A 23342-nucleotide genomic window follows, 5' to 3' on the forward strand; every position below is an offset into this window, starting at 1 on the left:
GTGGCGGCTATTGTCTGTTCGTATGCAACTTTCAACACTTGAATAGGCGATCACGCAATCGTTACAAATTAATTAGCATAAGAAATGTAGAAATATTATCTAGTTATGTATATATGTACGAATAAGTATGTCTTCGGTGACCGTTATTTATCGCTTTGCTTATAACACTTTTAAATATTTTAAAATTGTAATTTTATTAAAATAAATAAATTAATAATTATAAACGACTAACTTCCGACTATTAATACGCTTAACTATTAATAGCAACAAAAATTTAAATATTTTTGAAAATGGAAGCAAGTAATTAATGAGCAGCCTGTATAAATACGAAGTCGGTTCTCTTTGCTGCATTCTCGTCGCTTACCGGTTCTCTAACATCTGTCCATTACTGTTGCGTTCCATTCCACGTAGTATTAGAGTTGGGACTTCCGCGCCCAATGGAGTGTGTAGTGAAAGTAACGTGTGTTACGTAAAACGAGATAGACTTGTAATTAACCTTTACAAAGGAACTTTTGTTATTTTTTATCTATGTTGACGATGAATGTGATTTTATCTGTCAACTATGCAGTGAATAGTTAACGAGTTGTTTAGTTTGATTTTATTATTACTGTATCTACAATCCATATACACACTTTAAATGGGAAAGTTAAATGTAAACGGGAGTTTGTTTGTTGCGAATGAGTACATCTTATATACAATTTTCAGACGATGGCTTCCGTGTGATGTACATTACTTTTCTGTACCCATGACAACGTGTATATAAAACTTCATGATGTTTCGTTCATTATATAAGACGTAACAAACAAATAAATAAATATAAACTTTCGTATTTATAATATTAGTAAAAACATTGTATTATCTTATAAGCTACTAAATACATATAAGGTAAAAAGGAATACATAACATTCCTCACGTTTTAATAATTGCAATACAAGTGACCTTATCTAAAATTACTTAAGTGTCTATAGCCTTAGTCATATTGTAAATAAGATATTTTTGATTATTTTCTCTTTCCAAAACTAATTAATCTGAAACTTTCATATTATAATAGGCTTGTAAAAATATATAACGATATTATCTGCTATTTACTGGTAGAGCTTTGTGCAAGCTCGTCTGGGTAGGTACCACCCACTCATCAGATATTCTACCGCAAAACAGCAGTACTTGTTATTGTTGTGTTCCTGTTTAAAGGGTGAGTGAGCCAGTGTAATTACAGGCACAAGGGACATAACATCTTAGTTCCCAAGGTTGGTGGCGCAGTGATATAAGCGATGGTTAACATTTCTTACAATGCCAATGTCTATGGGCGTTGGTGACCACTTACCATCAGGTGGCCCATATGCTCGTCCGACTTCCTATTCTTTAAAAAAATATATATGTTTATTTAATTACAATCGAACTATAAACTGATTTCTAGCTTTATAGTTACAGCCTTAATTACCGCTTACAGTTCTCGCCTCTACTCTTAAAAACTATACATGCGCCATTGTCTATATAAATTATATCAATTGATTTATATATTTAACCGACGAAAATAAAAGGAAGAGGTCATCAAGTCGACGCGTATATATAAACCTAAATATTAATTTACTTTATTTCATTAGTTTATTAATTTTTGAAACGTCATATTCGTTTCATTCGTTCAAATGACGATTAAAAAATACTCGAATACAATATATTTATTAAATTCAATGGATAAAATATTCTTGAAAAATATAAATACAGAGAGCAAATCCTTGTATTTAAATCATAATTAATAATTTAATGTATATAAAATTTTTATTTGTATATATTTAAGGCTTTAATGTTAATAATTCTGTAATATAATATTAAAGAAAGAAAATTTAATGAATTTTATATTATAGGAATAACACCTGTTTGTGTGTGTGAAAGAAAATTTGTATACAGTTTTTATAATATGAAATTTAATCTCGGTCAAATGCTACGCCAACGAATGAACTTCGTAGAAAAAAACAATGATACCGTATATTATGCTTAATGCACCATTACCCTAACGCCATAAAGGGCACGCGTCGGTGGCATATGGCTGATAAACCGACTTGTGTAAAAAACTAATCGGTGGCGATGGCACGTGGCGATTGTTATACTTATTTTGACTCGTGTAGGCGTTGTATGATGAACTTTTGATTATGTATTTAATAATTGGATTATGTTTTTCTAGACTTTCTCATTGATCTAGTGGCTAGATATAAGGTCGCAGATCCCGAAGTCCCGAGTTCAATCACTAGGTCGGGCCCATAAAAAGTTATTGGTTTTTTGGAAATTGGAAGTATGTACACTTCCGTGCCTCAGAAAGCCCTCGAGTGTCTGAACTCTTTCCGGTCGTGTCGGATTTGCCGTCACATCGGGTTATGACAGTCGATTAATTTGTTAATTTTAATATCCTTTACATTCTGATATCTTTGCCGAACCAATAAAAATATATCACATTTTCATCGATTCGGTGACAGTCATTCAGTTTTATTAATAAAGCGCGGGTAAACTATTTTTCCTTTAAACACAAAGCAATACCAATTACGTTCTGAAATCGATTATATTTTTATTAAATCGGATACAATAACAAAATATGCGATTATTACATTCATTTAAGTATATAAATAAGTATTTCTAACAGTAGTAACGAGCTATCAATTAGGTCTCTAATACCTTCAATAACGATTATTCTATTTAAGACAAGGAGTACGTAAGGAGACCTTGGCTTTCAATTAAGGTTTGACATTTAGCCTGCAGCTGCGAATTGTGTAATGAACAATTTATTCTTCAGCAGATGCCTAACCGTGTAAGGTGTTCTCGGCTTCCCGCGCAAACGTTTGACATTTTCATTTCTTTTTTCTATAAGGCAAAGACCGTTTCTGTCAGTTACAGCCTTACAGGTGTAGGTAAAATAATAGTTAAATAAAAATATGCATTTAATATGTTGTTCTATACAGCTAAATTTATATAGTTAAATTGAAAATATTTGTATGTAAATTACTCGAAACGGTTTTAAAAAGCAATTTTGTAATGTCATTTTACAAATATGCACTTCGTTTGTGTGAGTGCTACGGAGAACCGCTACCAGCTTAGTATGTATAATCAATTAGAGTAACATATCGTATGATTAATATGTTTAATGTTTGCATTCCCCCGCTGGTTACATAGTAGTATCGATTATTAACTGTTTAATCAAACTCATTAAATATCAAAATAAATGCCGATCGCATCTTTGGTCGCAAATCGCAATGAACGTGACATTACCGAATTACCGAAACAGCCTGTGAATGTCCCACTGCTGGGCTAAAGGCCTCCTCTCCTCATTTTGAGGAGAAGGTTTTGGAGCTTATTCCACCACGCTGCTCCAATGCGGGTTGGTGGAATACACATGTGGCAGAATTTCAGTGAAATTAGACACATGCAGGTTTCCTCACGATGTTTTCCTTCACTGTAAAGCACGAGATGAATTATAATCACAAATTAAGCACATGAAAATTCAGTGGTGCTCGCCCGGGTTTGGACCCACGATCATCGGTTAAGATTCACGCGTTCTTACCACTGGGCCATCATTATAAATTTTAATTTGAATGAAACTTTTGAGTGAAACTATTTTGGTGCAAAAAGTTTTTATTCGTGTTACATTCGTGTGTGTTCCTGTTACGTTTTATTTTATTTTTGTGCTATCATAAAAATCTGTTGCATGTGCAGTGACTTAACCGCATTAGAGTAGCGTGATGTAATAATCAAACACTTGGTGCAGGCCCATCTGCGTCATCAGATATTCTACCGCTAAACAGCAATTCTTAGTATTTTTGTGCTACAGTTTGAAGGGTGAGTTAGCCTGTGAAACTACAAGCATAAGAGGTATTACATCTTAGTTCCAAATGAGTGGTGGTGATCACTTACCATCAGGTGGCTCATTTACCCATCAACCCAGCAATTGGAATTATACCGTTACTTAAAACATCATAACACAAACGAGACAAACGCGATCGATTACCCACTGTTTTATAATGTCAGCTTGTGGGTGATATCATTGTGATTGATATTAATTTGGATTGTTTTGAAAATGTATTCGTAACATTATTACGTGTGATGTCTCAGTTTACCACAAGAATTCTCTTTGTCTCTCAATATGGGCAGTTAATCACTTTGATGGTATTTGCACGTGCGTTCATATTAATGGGTAATGCTTTAACTATTTTAATGCTAGCTAATAGCACCGATGCTGACTGTATTTGTGACCAACGCTTAATCAATAATTATATGGTTGGCAGAGCTATATTTGGGATTTATTGTTGACTGAATTATTATTTGGCATTTTAATTTGTTTCCTGTGTGTGTTTAAGTCGTGTAGGGAAAAAAATATAAATTTGACATTTAGTCAATAAGGGACTGGAAGTAGCGATCGAAGTTTAAAAAGAAGACATAGGTAATTAGCTATTCAATATTTGAAATGAATCGAACAAACTGAGATGTTGCTGAAGATAATAACTGGATAATCTATGCATATCTTTGTTGCACCAGTATACTAGCACCTTCCCGTAAGTATAGACCACACTCATGACAGAACCATAAAAATCGATGTTTTGCTTTCCAAAGAAACCGACAACATACAAACAAATACGGTAAAAAACAAATAACCTGTCTTATACAAGCAGTCGGATAAAAATTTATTAAGACTTGAAGTACTTTTATCTATATTTCCGATAACAAGTTTTACAGATGGTAAATAAATACTAAAATATTATATATAATCTGTTGAACATCACTAAAATAAAGAAAGTATTTAATGAGAACAGTGATAGCTCTACCGGATTTAGCACAATCGATCAAGTAGCGTACATTACGTAACGTGACGTGACGTGACCATCGACATGTAACTTAAACATGCGCCCGCCTCGTCGCGCACTTAGAAAATCTTGCCAATCGCAGACGCACAGACAAAATATATACACGATCAAACACAAAGTTAAAGGTATATTATATTGACGTTTTTTATAAGTGTAATTACAATTGAAGTTGAGTAGCGTGGTGGAATAAGCTCTAAACCTCATGGAAAGAGGAAGCCATTGCTTGACAGTATTACAATAAAGGGCTATTACTTGTAGTATTATAATTAAATTTTTTGCAAATGCGCCACCAACCTTGAGAACTAAGATGTTATGTCTCTTGTGCTTATATATACTGGCTCCTTACCTTTCGAACCGGAACGGAATAATACTTAGTTTTGCTGTTTGCTATTGTGATAAGTGGGTGGTACCTACCTAGTCGGGTGACAAAGCGCTAAAACCAAGTACACAGTACAGTAACAGTAACAGCCTGTTAATGTCCCACTGCTGGGCTAAGGCCTCCTCTCCCTTTTGAGGAGAAGGTTTGGAGCTTATTCCACCACGCTGCTCCAATGCGGGTTGGTAGAATACACATGTGGCATAATTTCAATGAAATTAGACACATGCAGGTTTCCTCACGATGTTTTCCTTCACCGTCAAGCACGAGATGAATTATAATCACAAATTAAGCACATGAAAATTCAGTGGTGCTTGCCCGGGTTTGAACCCACGATCGTCAGTTAAGATTCACGCGTTCTAACCACTAGGCCATCTCGGCTTTTTTAAAAACCAAGTGATGTACAGTAATGATTAATGAAGATCAATTAAAAATTGAAATGAATTTTATTTTATCTTGTAGTTAATAACAATTACACATTAATTTGTGTATAAAATCTAGCACCCGTTCGGAAAATGAAGTATAATACTCGAAGAGAAGTGTTGTAGCTGACTTCCTGTTGTCTAGATTTCCGAACGAGTTTCAAATCATGAATAGTATGAGTATCCGGTATAAAAGTGATAATTGTGGGAGTCGTGTGTATCACATCTGTTTTTATTTATTTTTTATTTTATAGGTCGGCGGACGGGCTTATGGGCCACCTGATGGTAAGTGGTCACCACGGCCCATAGACGTTGGCGACGTAAGAAATATTAACCATCCCTACATAGCCAATGCATCGCCAAACTTGGGGACTAAGATGTTATTTCCCTTGTCTGCAGTTATGGTAAAAATGTATCAAGAGTTCAGCATTTACAGGTTGTTACATTTTTTACCTTTATCCATTTCAAAACGTTTGTAAAATTTCAAACGTATATCAGTAAATGTTTCGTTATACATATTCATTTTACATATCAGATCAATTTCTAATCTTATCTCAAATAAAAATAGGTGCCCACATCTCATGATCGTAGAATTGTACATTGTTAGTTTTCTACTTATATGAAGGTTATACTCATAGACAAGATAAACTGATTCGGCGATTTAATTTTAAAAATGGAATTTCTTTTGTGCCTGTGACCGTAACTATTTTAACCATTTTTAATTTATTTGGTTTGCAATAAAGTTTATTATTATTATTTACTAGTTACTTGCCCGAGTTTCGCATGGGAAGAATAAGGGACATTAAACGTTTTCGTGGTATACGCCAGTAAAGCTTCTCAGTCGATTTTTCCAACATCTTCAACAGTCTTCGTCATATTTCAGCCAATTTATCCAATCCCGTACTGTAAACCATTCACATGAATCGCTCCATTTACTGGTGAAAACTGCATGGAAATCTAATTGGTAGTTTTTGAGTTTATCGCGTTCAAACAGACAAACGCGGCGGAAGGACTTCGTTTTATAATATGTAGTTATTCTAAAAATAAAAAATAATTTTCAAATATCAAATCCACAACCAAAAATCCACGTGGCTGTCTAATTGACAAAAGATTTAATGATGTCTAAAAAGACCACAATATACATTCAATGTCTTTTGATTATTGTGTCACATAGAACAGCACACACATTTGGTCTAATTGTTTTTTGCTGACATTTATTAAATGAACTGTCAAATAGCTATAAAACCTCTTTGTCATTTATTAAAAGTATTGCATATAATGTGAATATGAAATGAATTCAGCGAGTCTATATGTAGTTAACAGAGCTGTGTAGTTGTGTTCTGATCAAGATAAATGTTTGGAATGTTAAATAAATGCCGTAGAGATCACCTGCCGGTCTAGCTCTGTATTAGAATACTAATACCTGAGCTTAGAATATTAAATCCAGGGCTGTCAACATAAGGGCTTAGCTTTAATTAAGGAAGATTTTGTTTTTAAATTTAGTGATGTAAACTATATTTTTAGAAATCTTATATCGACTAAAGATTTCGATAAATGGAGTTAATTAAAAATATATTCTTCATAATAAGTTATACATATTTTTGTTTTTCTCAGTTACGCGCTTACTGCGATTAGTCATGTTATTACATATTATGTTATATCCTACACCAGCAAATACATAATCGCATAGCAGCTGCTAATATCCTCTAAGGACATTATGTGATTCATAAACTATACATAAATATTAAACCGGCAATTTCATTGCAAGGAACATGTCATACTTCTAGTATCTTCTTATTTATTATTAAATTATAAACAAGACACAAGAAAACATCTTGATTTATGCTTACTTCGAGAAGCAATTGTACGGAATAAATATGGGATTTTACTTAGAAATCATTTACGTATTTCTCACTATTTAAGTTTAGAGTTAGTATGTACGTAATAATACATGAGCCGGTGTGACAGCCGGCCATTTTTGAATTCCGATGAATCGGTTTGAATTCTGAACACGTAGCATCGATGGCACGGAGGCGCTGGTGGATAGGGTTGGGAAGTCACCGATATAATCGAATCATTATCGAGAATGGAGTTCCACTTTTAAAAATACATGTTCGAATTTTGCAGCTGCATTTTATTAGATTTAAATCACAATGTTTAATACAAGTGTTGAATGTATGTCTTCCAAATAATTTAAAGTTACGCTCAATATTGTAATCTGATTTCGAACAAAAACAAAACGAATTTACTGAACAACAAATCATCCATATCTTTGTTTGTATGTTCTATTAGATAAAAGTGAAAAGTGAATTCTGTTTGAAAAATGTTTGAAGTATGAAGTTTATTTAAATATACTGAACAAATAAATTACTAAGACTGAGAAAACAAACAGGAGTAGCACAGCAGGGCGCTTTTGATCACTATAATTCTCAATCTCCGAAGTCTTGGTAGAACTTTTCCAGTCTAGACTATAGGTTTTTTAATAAATAAACTTGAATTATACTCGGTCATTATTTTTTTATACCAGAATATCATAAAATATTACGTGGTAAAAATTTTTAACAATAAAAAAGCAAGCAGTTTGTTTGTTGGACAACCTTTGCTTAGATAAATTAAAAAAAAAACAGTGCATAAGCGTGAAAAAGTGTCTATTAATTATGCAACATACGATACGGTAACGGTTACGAGTCGTGCTGACTCCCGTTTACGATATTGTCTATGACATATCGGGGTCACCAATGTTACCTATAGACAAGTGTCACACGACACCTTAATTACATTAAACAATTAACGTACTTACAATGTTATCCAAGTTAATTTTTTCGACCAAAGAATCGAAGCTTAAATGTTAATATGTTACAAACACTTTTTCTTGCGAATTTTATAGTTGCGTGCGTAACAATACAGTTAATCACTTCGCGTCAATCCGTGCCAATAAAGAAATATGTATTGTTAATGGCGATTTAACTTCTGCCATCTTACTCGCACACCATTCGCATCTCTGTCTCTACGGTACAGTTAGAAAAAAAAGTTCGCGAGCATCACTGTGTCAGATTAAACGTTTCAATTAAATTTATTATTGTTTATATGAGTAGTGTGTAATCGGAATCGTATTGTCTTTACGTTTTGTTGTGTTTTCATAATTGGTTATTGTTTTTTGTTGCTATTATTGATAATGATTTGTATCATAGTAAAATTAGGTTTCGTAAGAAAAGCAAAGTTTTAAATAGTGCCATAAGAGAAATATTATAATGAAGAACTTTAAATATATATATATCCAATTCAACATTGAATATAATTTAATTTATGTATTTAGCATAATTTTAAAGGTGAGTTTGATAAGAAATAAAAAAGACGTAAAAAATGTTTTTGCTGACCATACTAAAATAAGTACTTTCCGACACTTATATAAATAATTTATATTATAAATCTATTATATTGGCACGCGTTGTACACTTGTTTCATGTTTGAGCAATAATTTATTGTAAATTAATTTAACTAAGGCATTTAATTATTATTTTCCTTAACCTTAATGTCGGTATAGTTTACATAATGTACAGACACGCCAATTGAATTAATATATAAAAAATAACATATAAAAAATATTACATATAATAATAATATATAAAAAAAATTAACGCGTAAATTTGGGTCCAATGCTATTAATAAGCTTAATATTTTGTCGCTTGAGAAACGCAGGGAATGCAAAGATCAGGTTTTTCTTTACAAAATTGTAAATAATTTTGTCGATTCAATGTACTTAGTCAACAACATTTATATCAAGTGCTCACATTCCATTGCCCGTTCAAAACATACCTTTTATGTCCCAATGTGTAGAACGAACTATGCTAAAAATCGCTTTTTAGTAAGAGCATGTGACAATCATAATAAACGCTACACTAGTATAGATATATTTAACGAAAATTTATTTAAGTTCAAAGAAGCTCTAAAAAACTGTATTTGTCAGTAATATACTTATCGTTTTTTTTTTTTTCTGTTTTAAATTATTTTTAATACTTTATTCATATATCTTAATAAATTGTTAAATAACTTGTTATCGTTAGGTTCACTCCATGTTTGTTTGTATAAGTGGAAACTTTGTTGGCTTAAGTGAAATTTATTTTGTTACTAAATTTTATGTATTATATTATGCTGTATGTTTCCCAAATAAATAAAAATAAAATAAAATAAAAAAAAAAAATATAGCGGCCTGTAGCCTTGAGAAGGTTCGAGGCTCACATAATCCACCACACTGATCCAAGGGGCGATATACATACAGATACATGTGAAAATTCATCCGACATCTCGACATGTATGCACATGCATGCATGTTTCTTCGCTGTTTTCCTTAACCGCAACGGGATGATTTAGGTATGAGCCCGCAATCTTCGGTCAAAATCACGTCACGCGTAACCAATCACGGCTTATTTCCTCGTCCTATTGCCTCTACAAGACAGGAGAGTTGATTCATATTTCGCCCAAAGGATCGCAATTGCTATTCAAATATGCTGCTAGCAATCTTGCCATGATTCCACGCGGTTATTTTTGATATGTAATAATAATAATATCCTGGGACATTATTCGCACAGGGTCATCTGATCTCGAACTAAGCAGAGGTTGTACTGTGGAAACCAGACAACTGATATACTACACATACTACTTTTTTTTGTATATACATAATTACACCCAGACTCAAACAGAGATGTTCATGCACACAAATGTCTGTCCTGGGTGAAACCTTCGGAGTGAAAGGCAAGTACTAACCACGCCAACCGGCCCGATTCGTATAGTATCTATTTTTTTTTTATTTATATATATGTAAAATAATTAATTTGTTATTAATTACGTTTCGTTAACAATAATTCACACTCGGTGGAGAATCGTATATCATTACTTTCACACGGAATTCAATCGACTGATATTTCCTGCGACGATTCGATGACACCTTGCGATCAAAACATCATTATTTACATATTAGTACTACTTTGGTTTCACTCGGGTGGACCATAATCGTTATGTAAACAAAAAAATATGTTTATATTGATGACTTTCGTTGTTATGTAATAGAATATCACATTATACTTACGAACTTAAACCGCGGCTTCGTCCGCTAGGAATTCGGTTGACGATAAACCTTCGAAGACGATTGCGCCATTTTAATTCTTAGGTGTACCTTACCCTCTAGTTGGTATTTTAGTAATATATAACATGTTCAAATTATTAGGATGCAGCGACAGTCTAGTTAGGACTTAAGACTGCAATGTAAAACTTCGATTCCACGGCCAATCACGCTCACACTTCTGAACTTTGAACTTGTAAGCAATGTTCGTATTAATCAATGATTTTTCACTGTCTTTAAGTAGCCATGAAAAGTATCTTGAGAAACACTATATGACTGAGGGTTATGTTTTTAATAATAGCCCACATACCCATTTGTATGTTTTCAACTTGATATTGAGAACTTGCGTTCAATAGCTTAGCCGTGAAAGACAGACTTACTTTCGCAAGACGGGCAATTAGTTATGTATGTAAATAAATTAAAATCTGTTTAAATTATCTATGTCAAATGAATAGAAAATTTAAGTAAAATCATAAAATGTCACCAAGTACTTGAGCCATTATGTCTCAGTGATTAGAACACCTGCATTTTAATCGTAGATCGTGGGATTAAGCCCAGGCAAAAACTGTTGAGTTTTCATGTGCTATTTCAATTGATATTTATAATTCATCTCTTGCTTGGCGGTGAAGGAAAGCATTGTGAGGTATTTTGCATAATAATTCGATTGACATTCTACAACCACATCTATCAACCACATCTATCAACAAGCATTGGAGCAGCTTGGTGGAATAAGCTCTGAACCTCCTCAAAATGAGAAGTTAGCTTGACATTGGAACAATAACTGGCAGTTACTTTATTATTATTTTTTTTAATTATTTGAACGTTTTTCGAAATATATTAAAAAAAATTACAATTGAAAGAATTAACATTAACAAAATAAATTAAATTGTGTTTTAGACACACACACAATAGTTTGAATTTTTTTTTGTTTGGGAACTTCTTCTAACTGACAATTAAATTTTATAGAATAAAAAAATTATATTGCGTAGTTTCATGTAAAGCATTAGACATGTACATGTTGACCATAAATGTTGACAAACGATTTGTGATATACTATTTTGATCCGTGTATTCTTGAAATGTTATAATTATTTTTATTTAGTTATATGTATTATTCAGTGGTGGTAGGGCTTTGTGCAAGCTCGTCTGGGTAGGTACCACCCACTCATCAGATATTCTACCGCAAAACAGCAGTACTTGGTATTCTTGTGTTCTGGTTTGAAGGGTGAGTGAGCCAGTGTAATTACAGGCACAAGGGATATAACATCTTGGTTCACAAGGTTGGTGGCGCATTGGCGATGTAAGCGATGGTTAACATTTCTTACAATGCCAATGTCTAAGGGCGTTTGGTGAACACTTACTATCAGGTGGCCCATATGCTCGTCCGCCAACCTATACTATAAAAAAATATATATATTATGGTCAATATCGCATATGACTTTCTGACATTTCACGACCGATTTCCGCGATGAGTCGAGCGAGGTGGTCGAGTTTATTCTTAGAGAATAGCCCTACTGATCTTTGATTAACACGCTTTTGCGTGCAATATGAAACGAAGATACATGTGCAAAAGCGTAGCGTTATGTACAGTTATGCCATGTTATTACCCAATAAAAAATCCTTATCGATCAGATATAATGTTATAAATAACATTCTAAAATATAAAACCGATCGTTGACTTCTAACATGAAGTTAAAAATAAATAACACAAATATTAAATAAATCAAACACTTTAGTCCTACAGTAGCATATATGTAGAAGACTGCTTGGATTAGCGGCTAGACAAAGTCATGGGTTCAAGCCCCGGGACAAACCAATAACAATCTTATTAAATTTTTCTGTCGACACTCTCAGTAGTAGCAAGATCTGTGTTGGCAGTGTTTACTCTCCCTATGTGTCTCGAAAAGCACGTAAAGCAGCTGGTCCTGCGAGTGAACTGTTTCCAGACGTGTCAGATTTGCCCTTCGAAAGAAAGTGACCAAATTGAGTGCACTTTTGTACTAAAATATGTTCCGAACAAATGCCTATTCTCCAAAATGGTAAGTGAGTCAGTGTAATTACAGGCATAAGGTAAATAACATCTCACTTACGATGGTCGAAAGGTCATTGACCATAATATTTCTTAGTGTCAGAGGATCGTTTCTATTTTAATTTTAATACGATTGTCATCGCAAGTTTGACAATGATTATGTTTTAGGTCTATTTGAATATTTCACTTTGTTGTCCAGATTTCGTTAGATAAAATTTATTGTAATTTGTGACCTCGTTACCGTATGTATGTATGTCATGTTGTTCGTCTGCATCGGAATAGATAGTGTAACTATTGTTAGTTGATTGTATGACATCCGGTTAATTTACTGAATGTAATATTAGGTTTTATTTACAAATGAATTCACTGTTGCATTGTTAATATCTAGCTTTAGGCCTGACTTCGCCTGAGTTTTGAAATAAATTGATATTTTTTCCATAGTAACTCACTTCACATCTACGACCGAAATTTAATTAGTTTTAGTATTATGAGCTACTTTTTATATAAGACTATGTTATACATTGTTTGACAAACGAAATTACCAATAACGTACTAAATTTATAATGTAAGATTTGTTTAAAAAATATTCACTTAACTTGTACCTTTCGAGCAGTACGAACGACAGGCAAAGTTTTAAATACGCGCAAATCAAGATGATCACTGTTTAAAGCAATTAAGTGTGTAATATTTAAATGTTAAATAAATATTTAGAATTTAGAATCTATGTATATTCGATTATAATATATGTCAAAATATCAACTGAAAGGTATTTTTTTTTCCTTTTTATGGCTTTTAGGTTTGCGGTAATTAAAAAGTTTATAACCTATTAACCGACACTGTCAAACTTCCGTGTAATTTACTAATTACTTAGCATAATATTACTATTTGTCTATTTAGTTCATTAAATAGAACAAAGAAAATATCGGCCTTCTTTAGTGATAAGTTATAGTAACGATGACTCAAAAAACTAAAAGAATAATTTATGTACGATAATCATTTCCGAATACAAAAAAAAAAGTTTAAAAGTAGAACGTCGTAAAAGCGAATGAGTCATTCATTCATAAGATAGATCGAGTCACGGGGAATGTCGGATTTGTTCCGAGAAGCCAGATCTTGCGTACTAAAAAAAAAAAAAAAACTTTAAATTCGCGAATGAGTCACAACTCACAGATCCGTTGACCTTTAAGGTTATCTTTATCAAATAAATGGTTTTTTTATATAGAATAGGAAGGCGGGCGAGCATATGGGCCACCTGGTCAGTGGTCACCAACGCCCATAGACATTAGCTTTGCAAGAAATGTTAACCATCGCTTACATCACCAATGCGCCACCAACCTTGGGAACTAAGATGTTATGTCCCTTGTGCCCGTACACTGGCTCACTCACCCTTCAAACCGGAACACAACAATACCAAGTACCGCTGTTTTGCGGTAGAATATCTGATGAGCGGGTGGTACCTTCCCAGACGAGCTTCCACAAAGCTCTACCACGAGTGATTCATAGATAACTAGTAATAATAATTAAAAAATAGCATTGTTATTATTCAAATTTAAAATCAAAATTAAGGAAACATATAGTTTAAAATACTCCATTCATGTTAAATGTACCATACCAATAAATTTACAATCACATGAACGAACATCGAACTCATTTAATCTCGATTAATCTCGATCATATCCGCCATAAAAATACGATACAAATGAATGATTAATTTAAACAAGTTCAAGGTAATGAGATAATGAATAAACAGTACAGTACAGTAACAGCCTGTTAATGTCCCACTGCTGGGCTAAGGCCTCCTCTCCTTTTTTGAGAAGGTTTGGAGCTTATTCCACCATGCTGCTCCAATGCGGGTTGGTGGAATACACATGTGGCAGAATTTCGATGAAATTAGACACATGCAGGTTTCCTCACGATGTTTTCCTTCACCGAAAAGCACGAGATGAATTATAACAGAAATTAAGCACATGAAAATTCAGAGGTGCTTGCCCGGGTTTGAACCCACGTTCATCGGTTAAGATTCACGCGTTCTTACCACTGGGCCATCTCGACTTCATCGAGATAATGAATGAGCCAGTGTAACTTCAAGTTGGTGGTGCATTGACGATGTAAGATTGGTTAATATTTCTTACAAAGCCAATGTCTATGGCGGTGGAGACCACATACTATCAGGTGGCCCGTATGCTAGTTCTATTCTATAAAAAAACCCACTTCTTTATTGCTAAAATTGTATTCTAAGTTGGTTATCGATATTCGGTATTTTCAAATTATATATTATACGATTTATTTACATTGAGAACTTAAATAAGAACTACCAAAGTACAACTCTTGAAATGGTGACAATAATGGTTAGCCACGTACATTTCTCCATTGAATCAAAAATAATCACAATAAATTATAACTAACAAAATCACGTAACATGCAGATAAAAAACTGAAAAACCATACCAAAATATTTAAGTATATATGTATATAAAATGTTCTGTACAATCATAGACATTTAACTAAAGGTTTATATACTAGCTGCTCCCGTATTAAACGTTACCGCTCCGCCCCGTGGGTCATAACTTCACGTGAAATAGCCCTAAGAAATCTACCTCAAGGTTTGGGCTTCCAATGCAAAATTAATTTATAAAATCCGTCTGGAAGATCCGTACTCTTCAGTAAAAATAAAATAAATTTTATTACTTTAGATAAATGACTATTACATATACGATTACATTAAAAAACTAGCTAAGTTATGTAATCTTTATAATAAAAAGAAACCTAACAAAATCCAGGATCAAGACTAGTTGGACATGTGTCTACTTACTAGGTTTCCTAGTTACATATTATATGACATGTCTAGACTTTCATTCGAAAGCATAACAGGTAACCAGCATAACACGAGGGCCGATCTCACCTGTGCGGTGGCGAAGCGGGCTTACGTTTACACAAGTGCGTTCGATTCGAATCGAAGCGTTTTCTATCGTCTGGCTTATGTCAATATGTGATCAAATGATATTATATCAAACACATGTGTCATTTCTGTTGTATTGTTATATGCACTTTGCAATGTCTTTAAGCCTCCATATCCTCCACTGGTGGTAGGGCTTTGTGCAAGCTCGTCTGGATAGGTACCTACTCATCAGATAATCTACCGCAAAACAGCAGTACTTGATATTGTTGTGTTCCGGTTTGAAGGGCGGGTGAGCCAGTGTAATTGCAGGCACAAGGGACAAAACATCTTAGTTCCCAAGGTTTATGGCGCATTGGCTATGTAAGCGATGGTTGACATTTCTTACAATCCCAATGTCTAAGGGCGTTTGTTGACCACTTACCATCAAGTGGCCCATATGCTCTTCCGCCGTCCTATTCTATAAAAAAATATATCCCTTTGGGCTCTTGTCGAACATACTCCCAACGCAATATTAAACAAACTGGAGACGCTCCTTAGTTAATATGAATATCATATATAATTTATACTATAAATATTAATATTATTAATGTGATAGGAACTCTGTCTGTTTGGCTTACACGGTTAAACCGCTGAACCGATTTTGATGAAGCTTGAACCCCAAAGAGACTACATTTTATACCTAACACTGCTCATAAAAAGATTGCTACTATTTTTTTAATAGAATTACAATATTTTATGTTTATACTAGTTAACGCGATACACTTAAAGCCATGCATTATTTCGATCGACATCATTACCATGTAGTAATTCCTTTTAAAACATTAATATCAGTGATGAGCGGAAAACCGCAAATGTATCAAAGGTTTAAAAACATACATTTTCCGCTTAAGCTTGAATTTACCTAATTCGGACTATGTATTTACATCGTTATATAAAATACCGCTATAATTTTATTTAATGTTTTTTCTCCTCTAATGTACGCTATGTGGGACATATAAAGTTTAAAATTAATTAAAACATTTTATGGTGGCATAAATAAAATAGTCCAAAGTCGAACGAGTGTAACGTTTCTTCGTGTAACGTTTCATTTAAGTGTCTATGACGCATACACGATTCACAGTATACCTGTGGTATACTGTGTAGTTTCTACACAGTTTTTAAAGTCCACATTTGCGTGGGACTTAAAATTCAAGCTCACAACAAATTGACTACAATGAAAATATATGTGGTATATTACGTTTTATTTTTTTACTTATATAATTTTTCTATTAAGAATTGAAATATAATTTGGATGTAATTATCTATATAAGTATGTATTTACAAAAGAAAAATAGTATATGTAGTATATCAGTTGTCTGGTTTACATAGTACAAGCTCTGTACAAGCTTAATTTGGGATCAGATAACCGTGTGTGAAAAATGTCCCAGGATATGATTATAATTATTATAATTTCCTTAACAATTAACGCGTACATATTATTTCCATAATGAATGTTTTATGTTGAAATTGTCATAGCGATCACATTAACAGGCGATTGTATGTAGATGCGTCACATGTAACTCAGTAAAATACTTCATACTTGAAATACCGGTCGTGATGTTCTGACATAATTGATGATTCAATTATAAGAAACTGAGCGGTATATTAGAATTTCGACGAACCGGTTGGTGTGGTTGGTAAATACTTGCCTTACACGCTGATGGTTGTGGGTTCGATTCCCACCCAGGGCAGATATTTGTGTGCATGAACGTGTCTGTATGTCCTGAGTCTGGGTGTAATTATCTATATAAGTATGTATTTACAAAAGAAAAATAGTATTATGTAGTATATCAGTTGTCTCTGTACAAGCTTAATTTGGGATCAGATGGCCGTATGTGAAAAATGTCCCAGGATCTTATTATTATATTATTATTATTTATAGAATTATCTGTGATATTATTAAAATGAACCGTGATAGCCCAGTGGTTTAGCCGATGATTCCAAGTGCAAACCTGGACAAGCACTGCTGAATTTTCATGTGTTTTTAATTCATCTCGTGCTCAGCGATAAAGAAAACCTACGAACTGCCATTTGTATTACACCAAGCATCGGAGCAGCATAGCGGAGTAAGCAGCAAACCCTCTGTGGAGTATTTATAGACTGTTACTGTTACTTTATTATCAAATATTTTTATTTAACATGCAATATTAGTGTTGTTTAGATCAATGCAAGTTGAATGAAAACCTCTTATCGATTTACTAACGAGTGGTTCAGTTCCGATAAAAATGTTTTTTTTTTATGATAAATATGACCTCATTCTATACCAAGGTTCATTCAGCAGATACACGACAAACTACAAGCTTTTAAATTGGTCCATATATTTTAAAACTGGAATATAAAGTAATATTTTACATTTTATCGGCCCGTCTTGGATCCAGGACCTCGGGATCTGTACACTGTACCAGAACCTCGGGATCTGTAGCCTTGTAGCTAGCCACTAGATCAACGAGGCAATCATTTTCTAAATATAAGATATAATATTTATATGGCCATAAAAAAGGTTATAAATATAACGTGGGCGCACGTTATATTATACTTTGAAATTGTTTAAAAAGGAGAAATTTATCTCGTAACTTTACAAGTAACCGACTACACTATTCTTAGAATTACTTTCTATACGAACCGGCATTCGGCATAGTTCATTATCGCTGAATAACAAAATTAAGCAATAAGTAATATTATATTTAATTTTAAAGTGTAACGAAACAGTTTAATATTAAATCGCAAGCATGATTACCACGGTAATCATATTACCAAAGGCAAATGCTTAACATCTCGACCGGACGAGATAATGTCTAACCATAAAACAGAAATTACGTAGAAGTGACATCGAAAAAAACATGGCATTGTTTGCAATTGCGGGTTTTTTGACATAGGTATTGTAAAATTTAATCAAACAATTCTTTATTACAATTTAGAAATGGCATAAAATTATATTAATTTAAAGTACACGTGAAGTGTCATCATGTCATGTTCTCATATAATTTCTAATCTATGTTCGAATCGACCACCCATTAGAACGATAGCGTTTTATTACCGAGTTAGCAATGTAAACATGGTGAAACTATATCTACAACCATATATGTAATACCTTAGATAAATAATATCGTAAGTAAAAAAAAGGAGCGTGCAACAGCAAGCTTCCAGAAGGCTTTGCGTCAGAAATGTTACGTTTCTAAACTTCCACTTATATAAACTTTGCATTAAAACTGTTATTCTCCCTTTTTCTAACTAACATTATAAATGTGTTTGTTTGTTCGTTTGTAACGCTTTCACGTCTTAACTACTAATCGTGAAATTTTGGACATAGACCCCCCACCCCCAAAAGCGAAGTTGCGTCGTAACTAGTTTTCGAATAATCCTATCCACATACACGTGTTGTCCGTCCGTTTATTCACTTACTGTCAACATTAAAATCGAAATTTTGTAATCCCTAACGAAGTTTCACTTCTAAATATAATCTAAAACAAAACGAGTATGTATTTTTCATTTATCATATGTGAGGTATATTAAGACATGTTAAAACTTGCGATCTTATGTATTACATATCAATATAACACGTTATGCAACATACTATACGGGTTGAGATGTTAAGTATTTCAAGTTAGAATTATAGCTAAAATTTTGCTTCGTTTTTTTTATATTACGAAACATAGTACTCACATATATATCACTATCTTTTTAATGTTAAAATATTAACCAGTTGTGGATTTTTTATAATAATAAATTCAACGATATCGTAAATTGTCGTAACTGCAAAATCTGATTGCCTTACGTAACAACGTCTTTACAATTTTAAATAGATTTTCTTATTTATTTATTAAATTAATTCAACTCAATTATATCTTATCTTAATTACATTATATCATTTGTATGTGATGATCGATATTGACTTGGGACATAATAATACAAATCAATGAGACCTTCCCTTATACTAAAACAAGATTCTACAGTTATTTTTAACTTGGCCTATTGATTAAGAACTTTGATAAATAAGGCATATTACTCAACATAAGATTACATAAATAATAAAAAAGCGTGGAGTTAGTTTTTGTTGGTTTCCAAGCAGGATAAGCTTATAATGAATTATATTTGAGTGACTGTTATTAAAAGGGTGAAAAAGAGCAACAATTGAGTTTTCTATTCTTGCCGGTTCTTCTCGGTAGAATCTATATTCCAAAACGGTGGTAGCTTTATATTTACAGTCCCATTATGAGTATACTTGAATAAAGGATTTTTTGATTTGATTTGGAAACTTCAAGTATGCTGTTTTAGATATGAATCTTTTTAAAGATAAAAACCAATAACAATGCGCTGCATATCGTTTCAGGACTTGCATCATTTTAGAGCTCATGATGGTTACTTAAGATAACTTTAAACCACGCCCAGCGTTTTCTCTACTTAGCCAACGAACCTCTTTCAATGGATAATAACATCTTTAAAAGGATTTCTTTGCTTATCTTCATAATAAAGTATATTAAAGGTACAGTTTAGAAACTATAAGTATAGTGTTGGTTATTTTTTTCTATTCTATTTTAAGTGTATTTATGATATTGAATAGATTGAAGTGAAAGAAAATGAAATAAGTATTTTTTTTAAATTAATTAATAAAATTCACACCATGTGATATTAATTACAGAATCTCTTTGGTTTCTTTTATACGAATTCTATATGTTTTTTTTTTTTTTTGCGTAACACAAATCTGACAAATATTGACATTTCGAGTTATCGAACTAGGTTAAAACATTTGAACAAAACGTAATCTTATCAAATCGAAAGTGAAAAAATTGGTATATGCATTCCGTATAAACGATAGTACTTACTGTAACTCCATAACATTAAGACCTAGTTAGGACATAAATGGATTATCTCGACCCCATTAATACACAGGAAGCCTTATACCTGTCGGTCAGCAAACGGTACGGCCGATAAACCTGGTGTTGCCATCGCGATTAAAAAGTATACCGACAATAGACAAGAAAGATTTAATAAAAGCGTTACATTTAAATTTTTGAATAAAATTATTATTTCAATTAATGACATGTACTTAATTGGCATTCAATATTTTATTCGTTTCATTTTAATAACTTACTTTATAAGAAAACAAAACATATTCATATTATTTTTTGTTTATTTGTAGAAAAAATATAATTATGCAAACATTTTAAATAGATATTTTTTGTCATATGTGGTATATTGTAGCTTATAGGTATGTGGTATATGTCAAGGTATATAATACACAAAATAATACACAAATAAAGTATTATTTCGAAGACTTTTGTACGTATGAATACTTACACAAACTCAGGCGACTGTTTTATTATATTAAACCTATCCATTAAAACAATTGTTTGTTGACTTTTGCAAAGCTTCACTTTTAATTGACCAATAAGTATGACTATGACAAAAACCCCAAAGGATAATACAAAAATTAAATCCGGGTGATCATGTTTGTCTAAGTATGTAGGTAGCTGAAACTAGCCAACAAAATTAGCAAATCGATTATAAAATACTAGTGCCCGCCCGCGGATTCACCCGCGATTTAGGGTGGGGGATTTTTATGTTATGCAATTTAATTCTATTATTATTATTATTTTTTTATATTTATTCCGCGTGAACTTAAATTTTTTTTAGAATCATTGTACGATTGAATGTCCTAGAATTAAGTAAAACTTATTGTGAATTTGAATTTTAAACATGAAATAACTTTAAAAACTTGTGTTTCTTATTTAAGCTTCAAGTATTGATGAATCGTGACTATTTTAATTCTAGCACCGTTTCGGAAAGCCTTAACATCATGGTGACTTATACTTTGAAAATATAATAATAATCACAAATTATTCGTAAAATTAATCTGACTAGCGGCAGATGGAATTTAATCATATTATGAAAAGTGGACACCTCTGACCATACTTAAGTCTGCGGTCAAAGGTGACATTATTGAAGGAATGTCAGGGTCAATGTCCAATGTACGTTTTTATATTTCTTATTACACACTTAAGCACTTCCTCATTCATCTTCTATATCAATAAAAAAAATTATAGAACTTTGAAATACCGAATAACTTCTAACGTTATGCGTGTGTTATTTAAAGATCTAGTAAAAATTTAAGGCGTCGCCGAAGTAATTTTCACCCTAATTTTTTTTTAATTCATAAAACTGAACTAAAACGACGATATTTTTTTGTATTAATTTATGAGAATTTAATATAATTTCTTGACAAACTAGGTAATTAAACTATAAAACGCCCTATTAATATGCAAATATAAAAAGAAACACATCTTATGCAATAGATATGACCGCATAACAGATTATTGGGTATATCTATTGATTTAAATAGCTTTCCCTAAATTTAAATATAACACTATTTTTACTTATAATTAAAGATTTCTCTACTTGTTATTATTCACTTACAATTTATTCTAGAATACATAAGTATAGTAACAAAACAGTCAATAATATATGCGTAAATTATTATATATTAAACAGTAACTTTTTTAAGTAGGTAAACAGTTGTGCCAGTTTCTTGTTTTTATTTTATTTATAATAATAATAATAAATGTTTATTTACAGATAAATATCCATAGTAACAAGCTTAAAAACTATGTTAATTTTATTTATCCGTTTTGTATTGTTGTTTAAATTTTAGTTATTCGTGTTTATAAATAATCAATTTATGAATTGACTAGCTTTACTGACGTCGAACGGGTAATATTAAGTTTTTAAGCCGAGATATTTTCAACCAGTGAGATATTAGACATTCACCAACCGATCTATTCTAGGTTGTTTGTATGTATTTTTGTTCTTATATTTACAAATAAAACGAATCGCATTATCTAGATAGAGATAATGGGCTTAATACCACAAATGTTATCGAAAATATTCAATGTTTTTCTTATATCTAAATATTAAATTCTAAAATAGTCAAAAATAATTATATCATATCAGTGAAAGGAAATATTATTTGTTATATTAAAATGATAACAATTTTTGATCCATACGCAAATTTTTAATGAAAAAAGAAATTCTTAAGGTATATCAGATGTATTTACAAAGTAACCTTCGATATTCATATCAATCTTATCAAAAACAAAATCTTAATTATTCAATAATACTTTATCTTTTTTTATTTATATTATCATCTTTTCTATTTATTGGGTATATTTGCAAAATTAAATAAGCAGAAGCACTGTTCTGATATTATATTTATATCATATATATGTACTGTTTGATTCCATAAAAATACAAATAATATATTATATATATATATATATATATATATATATATATATATATAAGAAGAAGAAGCCGAGATGGCCCAGTGGTAAGAACGCGTGAATCTTAACCGATGATCGTGGGTTCAAACCCGGGCAAGCACCACTGAATTTTCATGTGCTTAATTTATGATTATAATTCATCTCGTGCTTTACGGTGAAGGAAAACATCGTGAGGAAACCTGCATGTGTCTAATTTCACTGAAGTTCTGCCACATGTGAATTCTACCAACCCGCATTGGAGCAGCGTGGTGGAATAAGCTCCAAACCTTCTCCTCAAAAAGAGGAGAGGAGGCCTTTAGCCCAGCAGTGGGACATTCACAGGCTGTTACGGTACGG

At 32.3% G+C, this 23342-nt stretch overlaps 1 protein-coding gene across 2 annotated transcripts in view; it reads right to left on the reverse strand.

Annotated features, from left to right (window-relative positions):
- LOC126776742 (uncharacterized) overlaps positions 1-23342 on the reverse strand; it is a 39230-nt gene that overhangs the window by 15287 nt on the left and 601 nt on the right. Inside the window, exon 1 of one of the 2 annotated variants that reach the window (XM_050499463.1) lies at positions 8446-8560. The exons of the other annotated variant lie outside the window; for it this stretch is intronic. The gene's annotated coding sequence lies outside the window, so the exon portion shown is untranslated. Of the gene's footprint in view, positions 1-8445; positions 8561-23342 lie in introns of those variants that run through there. 2 annotated transcript variants of the gene reach the window in all.

The sequence above is a fragment of the Nymphalis io genome, chromosome 21, assembly GCF_905147045.1.
Source record: "Nymphalis io chromosome 21, ilAglIoxx1.1, whole genome shotgun sequence".
Lineage (NCBI taxonomy): Eukaryota > Metazoa > Arthropoda > Insecta > Lepidoptera > Nymphalidae > Nymphalis > Nymphalis io.